We start from the raw sequence: 12468 nt of genomic DNA, 5'->3' as shown, positions 1-12468 counted from the left end.
CCAGCCTCAGACGAGGTCAAGCTGAGACCATGATGAAGTGAAACAAAAAATAAGACAACTTCATAATCCTGTCTAAGCATAGACAAAAACAAGGTCACTGCGACCACAAACACCAAGCATCTCCTCCCCCCAAATCGGAGTCACTGCTTCACTCAGGACAGTGTTAGCTCTCATCGGTCCTAGATGAGGTTTCAGATACACGGTCAGAGAACTGTCCCCACTGCTTGACCACACCCAATCCAGATGGAACCCCTGTTCCTTGAGCCCTCCCTTAAATAAACAAACCAAAACCCCAATCCTATACGTTCTTTCTCTCCCTCAGCTTCCCCACGGTGTGTGGCCTCACTGCTGAGAGGGTTACACAGTGTGTTCTACCACAGTTGTGTGCCTGGTGGTCTGGCGGGAGAGGATCGACAGAGGAGTGTGCTAAACCGACAGATACGTCACTTCCTGCGGTCAGCCTGGGCTGCTGCCTCACAGTCGGAAGGAGGAGGAGCCACACACGGTCAAGGCTGTCATCAGTCCCCCATTCGTCTGATTGATTTGCAGTAAGTCCTGCCCAGAGGGCACGGTGTTCGGACTGGATGCCAAGAGAAGCTTCTTACAAGTAACTGGATCACCTGGGCCTCGGTTTTCCCTAACCTGTCAAATGCAGTGAGAACGCGGTTGTGAGGTGTAGAAACTTGTGGAAAGCTCAACAGGTATAGAACGTGTTGATGGAGAGCGGGATACGGTGAGACCAACAAGCTGTGTTCATTGTGTGTGGATTCCTGGCACCTCCGAACCTGCCCGTAGAATCTCTCAGGCCCAGGTGTGCCTGTCTCGAGCCAGCTGTGTTCATTGTGTGTGGATTCCTGGCACCTCCGCACCTGCCCGTAGAATCTCTCAGGCCCAGGTGTGACTGTCTCGAGCCCGGGAGCTCATTCGGGGTCAGACCTCAAGGTGGGTGGGGTCTGACGACAGGGATGGGGCCTGAGCTCCACCTGTCGCGAGGGTACAGTCTGCTTTGAGAATTACAATGTTCTCCACAGAGGGTTCCGGTTCTGTCTGGGTCTTGTTACATGTGAGCTTCTACTAGAGCCATAGGTCTGGGGTGGAGTGAGGGTCGGAGAAGGGTGAAGGCAGAGGGTCAGTGGGATGATTGGGGACATAGTGCAGAGCCTAGTGCCCTCTAGTGGGAATAGCCTAGAAATAGCCCCCAATTTTTTTCAACTGCTGCACACGTCTCGCTCTATTTATATATATTTATATGTATATGTAATTTGCCCATGGGTTTTGTTAAAAACAAACAAACCCAAGACCTTACAGTTATCTTGAAGCCAAACCAGGGCTTAAATTAAACAGGCAAGATGGGGCCATGAACACAGGATCCCTGTGACAACAGTGCTCTGGGTCCCTCTGAAGGTTTTGCTTAGACGGGGCGGCTGAGTGAAGTCAGGGCCTGCTGTCGGCAGGGCTGGTGTGGAGGAACCTCGTCAGAGGAGGACAGCTGGTCCCTGTTCCTACTTCACTTGTTAATGCTACAAAGAGGGAAGGAAGAAAGGGCAGGAAGGAAGGGAAGAAACACGGCACCTTTGAGAAACGGATGGAAGGGTTTAAGCCAAAGGTCTGAGAGCCACTTCTTATTGGAGGAGGGTTAGGGACAGTGCCCAACAGCAAGCCGGCTGAGGTGGCAGGGCTGCATTTTATTCCGTATAGTCCTACCCAAGGGCAAATATGCTGTTTTGTTTCTGTTACTCATGATTTGGTGAAAATTCTTTGTAAGCTATTGATTTTGGGGGGCACAAAGATTAAGAGCTCCCCAAAAGTGATACAGAATAGAGACTCGTTGATTTAGAATTACTAGAAAATTATCTTGCATTTTGGAGCAGTTTTACATTATTTTTTCCCCTAAAGGCATTTATTTGTAATTTTGTCTGCTGACCTCAAACTCTAGGATATACAATAGAACTTTAATTACCGTGGGTGCAGGATTTTTCTCTGCTCCATTTGTACATATCGGGGAGTGAAATGTGGGGCAGAGAGTCTATTGTAACATCTGAGAACAGGAGCTGCGAATAAGTGAGTGATGGACGGGTGAGAAGAACATTCAATAAAGAAAAATGGCTAAGGCTAGCTGGAAGGAATAGGAGAAATGATGCGCCATTCTTCTTAGGCATGGCTGGCGAGTATGTGATTTCTGTCACGCTAAGATTTAGATGAAGCCGACTGAAAGCATCTTTTTTAAAATAGATTTCAGGGAAGGCAGGTATATTTTATTTTTAAAAACTTTATTATGGGAAATTTTAAACATGTACAACGGTAGAATAAAGAATACTGAACCTCCATCAACCCACGACTCAGCTTCCACAGTTAACTGTGGCCAGCCTTGTTTCGGATGGAGAGAATTTTCAGATAGCCCTGGAAAGGGGCTCACGCTTCAGGGGTTGAAACCCATAAGGGATAAATGCATGAGGTATTAGTACAAGTTAGATAAACAACCAGCTCTAAGGGACTGTCCACTTGTTTTGTCATTAACTTGAAATAACGTGTCATTCCTCTAACTTGAAAGGTTTCCTTATAAACATCAGAAACACTTTTGCAATACAGAGATTTTATGGTTGGAATAGATGTAATTTGTATCATGGATACTAAGAAATATGAAACTGAAGTGCTTGACGGTAGCCACATTATTTTGGAAAATTATATGAAAACTAGAGGCCTGTTGCATGAAGAGATTCGTGCAATAGGCCTTCCTTCCCCTGGCTGCCGGCACCAGTTTTCCTCCAGCACCCGGGACTCAGGCCTTCACTCCGGCTGCAGCGGAGAAGCCAAGCCTGGAGGCTTCTCCGCTCCGACCACAGCAGAGAAGGCAAGCCTCTTCAGTCTTCAGTCATCGTCGTCTTCAGTCTTCAGTCTTCACTCTGTGCCTGCATATGCAAATTAACCACCATCTTTGTTTGGTTAATTTGCATACTCATCCTGATTGGCTGGTGGGCGTAGTGGAGTGACACCAATTTGCATGTTTCTCTTTTATTAGTGTAGATAATGGCCCTTTATAACATACAGATTACAGAACATGGCCAAATGCATGTGTGTGCCAGGGCGACAGCGTCTATGGCTCACAGCTGTCTCACGTGCTCTCTCAGTTTTCACCTCTCCATCTGCCCCTTACTTGTGGAATTCTCCCAAAGAGGTGGGACCAGGCTCAGTGCTTCCATTTGTCTCTCCCCTTTCCTGCAGGAATTTTTCCTCATGGCATGTCATTGACAGATTTCACTGATCAATGGATTAAACCTAAGAATGCCAGAGAGGGAAGGAAGTTCCTGGATAATAGTATGAACTCTCCCAAGTCGAGAAGGAATTGGAAGCCCTGAGACCTTAGCAAGGCTTCCTGCATTGCTTTCCAAGTCAGCGTTATGTAGAGTAAGGCAGGAGGGGATGGAGAAGGTTGCCCCTGTGTGGAAGCAGGTCTGTTCCTTGTGCTGGGCCTTTGCAACAGGAAAGGGATGCCAGCTCCATTCTAGCTCTGCCTCTCCTCCACCTGGTGACAGGCAGGACCTCCCGGGCAGGGGTCTGGGCAGGGGAGGAGAACACGGTCTTAGCTGTTAGAGAGAAGCCAAGGGTATAAGATACAGAACCTCCGCCTTGCTCCACTGTCCAAAAGATCTAGGGCTGAGGTTTTCAAACTTTTCATTTAGTAGCATGAGCTTTTTGAAAAATAAAATCTTACATAGAACATTACTGTGTATGTGTATGGTGTGTTACGTGGCATTTCATTAGTATGTTTCTTTTATAAGTTAATTTCATACATTAATGAAAACAAGGCTACTTGATGAACATAAAATTTTGAATCAGGGATTGTCTATAACAGTGGCAGTCTTTTATTGGCCTCAGTTCCCAGTTTATATCTGAATTTTGTTTTGCTCACATAGGATTAAGAAAATCCCAGATCAGAAAGATACATGGTTGCATATATCTTTTTTGTTTTGTTTTGCTTCTGTTGTTTTTTAAACAGCTGTCTTTGCAATATTCAGGATCCTCTCCAATAAAGAAAGATAGTGGGGGAAATTTTATTTTTGAGATCTTCATAAAAATAAGTTAACTGTCATTATCTTAGTTAGGGATCTCCAATGAGTTTAAATTGATTTATAACACACTTGAGCATGTTTGTTGATTACTAAAGCAAGTTGTATCTAAAAAATGAAATGTTAATGAAAACATCTGTGGAACCCCTGAAGCAGGGTTCCATGGAACACTGTTTGAAAACCACCAATCTTGTGTTAGAAAGGTAAAGCTTCATTTATTTCTTTACCCAAAAATCTTTTAGCCTTTTTATTTTTTATTAATCCTCATCTGAGAACATTTTCCCCATTTTTTTCCTTTTTTTTAAAGAGAGAGTGAAAGGGGTGGGGGAGAGATAGAGAAACATCGGTGTGTGAGAGACACATTGATTGCTTGCCTCCCATATGTACCCCGACAATGGCCAGGGATTGAACCTGCAACCCAAGTAGGTATATGCCCTTGACCAGGAATCAAATCCACAAACCGTCGGTACACAGGGTGACACTGTACCCACAGAGCCACACCGACTAGGGCTCTTCTAGCCTTTGATGCTGCCATTGCCATTTCATGGCCTTTTCCTCCTTTAGACATGGCATTTGAACTATTTCTTTGAGATATAATTGACATATAACATCGTGTATGGTTTTTTTTTTTTACATTTTTATTGATTTCAGAGAGGAAAAGAGAGGAGGAGAGAGAGAGAAACATCAATGATGAGAGAGAATCATTGATCAGCTGCCTACTACATGCCTCCGACTGGGGATCGAGCCCACAACCCGGGCATGTGCCCTTGACCGGAATTGAACCTGGGACCCTTCAGTCTGCAGGCCAATGCTCTATCCACTGAGCCAAACCAGCTAGGGCAACATTGTATGTTTAAAGTGTACAATGTAATAATTTGATATATGTATATATTGCAAGATAACTAGCACAATAAGGTTAGTTAACACACCCATCACCTCACACAGTTACAGTGTTGTTTTATGTTGGTTTTCATTTGTGGTGGAACCTTTAATATCGACTCTGGTAGCAACTTTCCAATAGTGTTGAGCTCATTTTCATTCATCCCTCCTAAGACAGCATGTTGGTAGAAGGATAGGACGGAGGGTGAAGTAGCCAGCCTGTCTGCCTGGGTCCCTGCATTCTCATCTCCCTCTCTTCCTCTCCGCCTTCTCTCCTGGCATAAAGGGGGAGGGATTCCCAGCACCAAGTCAAATGATCACGGTGGTGGGTTGAATTCTCTTGGCTCTTCAGCCCTTCGTCAAGACGTTCCCATTCAGTGTCCCATGGCCTGGAGCCTGCGTTCTGCGAGGTGTGTGCTGGTTGTACTGATAAACTAACCCAGCTCGTGTGTTTCCAGTATTCCTTTGCAGCTGTTAGTTATTTTATCACATATTTATTGAGCAGTGGTTATGTGTCAGATACTAAGCCGAGCACTGTACATGAGTTATCTCCTTGGGTTCTCGCAACAACCCCTGAGATGGGATCTAATATGTCCATTTAGAGACTGGGTTCTCGCAACAACCCCTGAGATGGGATCTAATATCATGTCCATTGAGAGATGAGAAAACTGAGTTTAAGGACTTCCAAAGCTTGCAAGTCCCTTTTGGAGCGTTTTGTTTTGGCACCACCCAATTTACCTGGTTTGAATTCCAGGTACTAATGGTGAGGTGGTTTAGAACCAAGATTTTGTTCATTTGATCTTTCCCCAAATACACAGACGTAAGAGCACAGACTTTGAAATCAAATTAACATAAACTGGAATATAGACTCTGCTACTTCCTAGCCGTGTATTCTTGGTCAGTCTCAGTTTGCTCATCTGTGAAATGGAGATGAAAATAAAAGTATCCCTGTCCAAGTGTTGTGAGGATTAAATGTCAGGCACATAGCACAACGCCTGTCACTGTGTTCAGTGCACTCAGTACTTTTGCTGTTGGAATGTAAGTGTTCAGAATGTATTAGCTATTATTTTATCTTTATTAATTCATTAATAAATCTGGACTAGCTGAACACAGCGGTCCCAAGCAAATCTCCTTAAATACATATTTAAAATAGGACTAAGTGAAGTTGCCTGGGTTAATTTGAGAAAAGAGGTGAGACCACACAAACACCATTTAGCTTAATTCTTTATACTTTGAAGGTCTGCCTCTCCACGAGACACCAGCTCATGTTCAGTCACCTCTGTGGCCTAATTCTGAACTTAGCATGTTATATCATCTTTTCCTTTAGGCAACAGCGTCCACAGATTGGGGTCTCAGGCATCGCGGATGCTATTGTGGCCAGTGGAAGAGAGAGCAGAAGGCTGACATCAAGTCATCAGTCTTGCCCTTTGAGCAACTTCTAGAAGTAGCTTTGCGAGGAATATTGCCCGCAGAGCTGTTCCGGCCACTGGTGTCTAATTAAGTCAGCATTTGCTGCACTTGCTCAAGGACACCGCTGCTGGTTGCAGGCCTTCCTGGGGCGCATACTTCGGGGCTCAGCAAGGGCAACCTGTGCTGGCAGGCCCCACACACAGAGGCTGCAGTGTCTCCTGGGCCTGAAGGGACAGCTGTGGGCCCTGGTGAAGGCTTCCACTGCCTGTGTCCGCGGAGGGCTGGCCCAGCATACCAACTGCGCAACTTCATAGCCATTTGACAAGCCCTTTCCTGAGCCATCAGGGACCTCCGACTGGGCTCTCTCACTCAGAAACACTTGATTCCCCTAGGGGTAAGACAACACACTTATCTTTCTTTTTAAAAGCACATTGTATTACTGCAAAAATAAGAGTAGTAGATGCTCATTGTCCACATTAGGAAAACAGTAGAAAAAGAAGAATCTTCAGAATGCTTTTTTTGCCATTTTTTGGGGGGTACATTGGACTTCCACACATATGTTTATAAAATTAAAGGTGATGCACAAATCATGATTATTGTTAAAAATCCCAAAATATCCAGTTAAATAAAGTAACAATTTTCTTTCTCCCAACTCCACTTTCTTCCCCAAAAGTAACAACTAATGAAAGTTTGTAGGAGGCCCCTCCATACCTATTTTTGCATTAACACACACACACACTTATTTAAACACACACACATTTAGTTTTGATTTTAAAAAATAAATGTTATTCTACAACTTGCTTTTTATTCCCAACTTTATAGTCTTGAAGCTCTTTCTACCCTAGAGCTACTTCATTAAAAAAACAAAAACAAAAATCGTATGTCATTCTGTATGTACCATAACTTACTTACTTTTTAAAAATATATTTTATTGATTTCAGAGGGGAAGGAGAGGGAGAAAGAGAATTAGAAACATCAATGATGAGAGAGAATCATTGATCGGTTGCCTCCTGCACACCCCACACCAGGGATCAAGCCCACAACCCAGGCGTGTGCCCTGATCAGGAATCCAACCGTGACCTCCTGATTCATAGATCCATGCTCAACCACTGAGTCACACTGGCTGAGCTCTTAAAAACAACTTATTTAAAGAACATTTAGGGGTTTTTTTTTGCTATTACAAGCAACTTTGCAATGCGTACCCTTGTACAGATAGCTTTGTGCATGTAGCATTTTAAAATTTAAAACGTGACCCCTTAGTCAGGAAGTATTTACACTAAGAGGTTCAAAAGGTTTAGCCCTATCTGCATGCAAGTGTTGGATTAGTCCAGGGAAAGTAAGTATTTGGGGAATTAGAGGGACTCGCTAAGCTAATCTTCCAGACAAGAGGTAGCCCTGGCCTTCAGAACGGTTTGGTTTTATGGATGCCAAAAGAGGTCTTTTATGTTCACAGTTACTGAACGTGTGCAGACCCCAGGACCCTCACCTGAGGATGATAACTGGAGACAGGGTTGTAAGGGTGCCGGGAGACAGCAGTGGACGCGGTCTGTCCTCATCTGGTCTTTGGGGTGAGCGTCCTGGCGCCACGAGAGGCTTGGGAGGTGCCGTGTGTGTTTTTCCACTGCTGCCCTTTCGGCAGGTCTAGCATCGCCAGTTGTGAAACTTCTCGCTGAAATGTTTTCCCTTGATTTAGGCTTGTTTTGTAATTGTTGCCAAAGGCACGTGATTTAAATTGTAAATGCCACAACATGTATTCTGATTCTGTTATTCTTGAGATAAAATTCAGAAGCCTGGAAGCTGAAGGGCGGGACTTGGAAAGAGCACGTAAGAAGCTGCCATTTCAAACAAAGTCCTTAATGAAAGTGAATCCGTCACCCCTGCTTTGACCTTAAGTTCTCGGAAATGATCTCGTTTGTCAGTCAGATAATCCCTGGGACAGTGGTTCACAAACCCACTCTGGTGGGTTTGCTCTGAAACGCTGAGAGAGGCCAAATGCTGCAGGGGAGGAGACTGGAACCCAGACCCCACGAAGCCCAGAGATGTGGTTCCCCAACCCCAACCGAGCGTCAGAACCCGGGGAAGCTTTCAACAACGGTTTCCTGGGTCTCAGCCCACTGCTTTCCCTTCCTTCCCCAGCCCTTTTCCTTCACCTCCAAGGCATCTCTTCATGTTCATGGCCAACTGCCTTGTCCGAGCCACCTCTCCTTCTTGCTTGGACCAACCTTCTTTATTGCTCCCTCCAATCACTTCATGCCCAACAACCTGAGGGGTTTCTTTTACCTTTTGATTTTGAAAAGTTACAAACCTGCAGAAAAGTTGCCAGAACAGAATAGGCACCTGTACATCCTTTACCTAGAGTTGTCAATTGTGATATTTTGCAACACCTGCTTTATTTCTCTTTTTATATATGTATATCATTATTATTGCGATTGTCGTTGCTTTTGCTGATCCTCTTGCAAGTACACTGGAGACATCGTGGCCCTTCATGTCTAAATAGTTCAGTCTGTGTCTTTTAAAAACAACAGCATTCTTTTGCACAACCACCACCCTGCAATGATCAAGACATTGATTGATTCAATACTATTATTTAATATACAGTCCATATTTACATTTTGCCAATTGCTCCCAAAATGCCCTTTATATGTGTGTGTGTGTGTGTGTGTGTGTGTGTGTGTGTGTGTGTGTGTGTGTGTTTTCTTCCAGGAGCCAATCTCCAACGGACATCTAATTGCCATGTCTTTAGCCTTTTTAAATCTCAGACTTCCTTTGTCTTTCATAACATCAGGGTTTTGGAAGTGCAGAGCATCACTTGTAGCACACTCCCTCCTCCCTTTGGATTCATCTGAGGTTTCCTCAGGAGAAAACAGGCGATTCACTTTTGGTCCAGTCCTTCTCAGAGCTTCCGTCAGGGGTGAGGGGCGTTTCTAACCCCGGGACTGACGCTTCAGCTGGCTGTATAGCGTCCAGCGGTTCTCAGTGAACTGATGGCTCCACACCATGCCAACAAGGCCGTGCATTCTGGCCCTGCTTCTCTCCAATCATTTTGCCAATTGCTCCCAAAATGCCCTTTATATGTGAGTGTTTTTTTTTTTTCTTCCAGGAGCCAATCCCCAACAGACATCTAATTGCCATGTCTTTAGCCCTTTTAAATCGCAGACTTCCTTTGTCTTTCATAACATCTGGGTTTTGGAAGTGCAGAGCAGTCTCTTGTAGCACATTCCCTCCTCCCTTTGGATTCATCTGAGGTTTCCTCACAAGGAAACACAGGCGATCACTTTTGGTCGGGTCCTTCTCAGAGCATCCGTCAGGGGTGAGGGGCGCTTCAGCGGTTCTCAGTGAACTGATGGCTCCACATATGCCAACAAGGCCGTGCAGTCTGGCCCTGCTTCTCTCCAAGGTGTCTCCTGCCACCTTTTCTGCACTTCCCTCCAGCCAGTCCAATCTTCTCTCCGGAAAGCTCTTTCCCCTCTCTCTCCTCCTCCTTTCTCATCCTCCTCCAAGTATAGTTGACATACAATAGTATATTAGTTTCAGTTGTGCAACATAGTTATTCAACATTTATATGCCTTATGAAGTGATCACCATGGTAAGTCTAGTCATCTGTCACCGTACAAAGTGACTACGCTGTTATTGACCATGTTCCCTGTGCTGAGCGCACTATCCCTGAAGCTTAGTTATTTTATAACTGGAAATTTGTACCTCTTAATCCCCTTTACTGTTTTTCACCTATTTACCCTCCCACTCTCCCTCCTGGCAACCACAGTTTGTCCTCTGTATCCTTGAGTCTGTTTCTGTTTTGTTTTGATTATTCATTTGTTTTGGTTTTTTTTTTTTTTAGATTCCACACATAAGTGAAATCATATGGTATTTGTCTTTGTCTGACTTATTTCACATAGCATAATACCCTCCAGGTCCATCTATGTTGTTGCAAATGGCATGATTTTATTCATTTTGTAAAAATTCTCAGGATATATTTTTATTTTTTTAGAGAGAGAGGGAGAGAGAAAGAGGAGGGGGAGAGAGAGAGAGAGAGAGAGAGAGAGAGAGATATGAGAGATGAGAGAGGTGAGAGAAACATTGATTGGTTGCCTCCTGCACATGCCCTGACAGGGATCAAACCTGCAACCTAGGTATGTGCCCTGACCGGGAATCAAACTCACAACTTTCTGTCTTACAGGACAAAGCTCCAGCAAACCGAGTTACCCAGCCAGGGCAGATTTCATTCATTTTTAGGGCTAGTATTCCATTCGAGTTCCACTTGCAGTGGGTTGGTCTGTACATTGCAGGAGTTCAGCTATGGACGAGAGATAGAGTAAGGAATTGCCGTCACCTTGAAATGGAATCGCTACAAGGCAATTTTTATTAAAACACATCACCTCCATAAGGCTGCCTGCCTTGTGTGTTCCTTTTAATGCTGGACCATTCAGAAGTCAGGACAAGCCGCACGGGCACTTGGCACAGCCCCTCTAGCACGTGACAGGTTAGGTCTTGTTTTTGTCTTTTAAAGATTGTTGCTATAACGGATTCTAAACATTAGCATTTTAAAAATAAACTTTTGATTTTAGAATACTTTAGATGTACAGAAAAGTCACAAAAATAGCACAGAGTTCCTGTGTAACCCCTCACCTCTTCCATGACCTTGCAACAGTTGTCAAACTGAGACACCCAGATTGGTCCATTCTCAACTAAACTCCAGGCTCTATTCAGATTTTCCTAGTTTTCCCACTGCTGCTCCCTTTCTGTCCCAGGATCCAGCGCAGGATGCGACGTCACCGTTAGTTGTCACGTCTCCATAGTCTACTCTTTGCTGGGACAGTTCTGCATTCTTTTCTTGTTTTTTTCTTTCATTCAACAAACGTATTTTTTTTAAAGATGTAGAATCTGAAAACTTAACATATGCATGCATTGTGAAATGATTAGCACAATCAAATGAATTGCCATGTTTTTCAAGATCTTGACAGTGTTGAGGAGTACTGGTCAGCTCTTGTATGGAATTCCTCCCATGTCCGTTTGCCTCATGGTTTGCTCATGACTGGATTGCGCTTAGGAATTTTTGGAAAGAACTCCACCGAGGCGAGCTGCCTCTCCTTGCATCCAGCCGGCAGGTGCACAGGGCTTGTCACTGTGGACGTTAATGCTGGTCCCCTGGCTAAGGCGGCATCTGCAGACGTGGCCACTGTGACGTTACTGTGTTGCCCACTCCACACTTTATTCTTTGGAAAGAAGTCACTAAGTCCAGCCCACATCTGGGGGCAAGAGCCTGTTTTAAAAAAATTTAGGAAATACATTAGTTTTGAGATTTAGAGTTTAATATGGTTTTTCTTTTCAGCTGCTTCTGGGGCAGAGAGGCTATATTTCTTTAAAATGTCTTAATCAGACCTTGTTTCCATACTTCTCTAACACTAACGCAAAGGCCTTCATATGGCATGGCATTTCCTAGCTGGCTCATAGCCGGAATAGCAAGGAGTTGCTAGGAAGTATTATGTTGAAAATATTTTGAATTTTATGAAGAATCCCTGATGTTCATGTAAATATCAGTAGATATTTATTGAGTGCATACTACGTGCCCAGCAGTGCCGGCTTCCATGAACATATTTCTCCATCCTGCAGTTTGAGAATAAATCTAATCGCTTGCCGAGTGCCTGCGATGAGCTGGACACTGGGCTAGGTGCTCAGTATTTATCGTTAAATCCTCTTGGCTGTCCTACAAGGAAGTTTTTACTGTCCTTATGCCATTTTATTTTAAAAATTAATATATTTTCATCAGAAAAACTCAGCATCAAAAGATCTGCAGTGACATATAAGAGTTCATCCCCCATAAGCCACATGACCCCCCAAAGTAGTCCCCCTCACCTGTTCTAGCCATTTCTCCTGGTGTTTGCTGCTGTGTTTGTCAATTATATGCTTAAATTATTCTTAAATTTAAAAATATGTTTAAGGTAAAATAAAACACAGAGCACCACACAAAGCCAATGAATGGTTGAGTGGGAAATTGTGAGCCGAGCCCCTTGTCGCCAGCGCCCAAGGCCAGAAGCAGGACTTTGTGAGAACCCCTGAAGCCTGTCCTAACCTCCACCCTCCTTCCCCAGATGCAACCGCTCTGCTGACTCTC

Source organism: Myotis brandtii, unplaced genomic scaffold, assembly GCF_000412655.1.
Source record: "Myotis brandtii unplaced genomic scaffold, ASM41265v1 scaffold10, whole genome shotgun sequence".
In the NCBI taxonomy this organism is placed as follows: domain Eukaryota; kingdom Metazoa; phylum Chordata; class Mammalia; order Chiroptera; family Vespertilionidae; genus Myotis; species Myotis brandtii.
Note: the sequence above shows the minus strand (reverse complement) of the source record.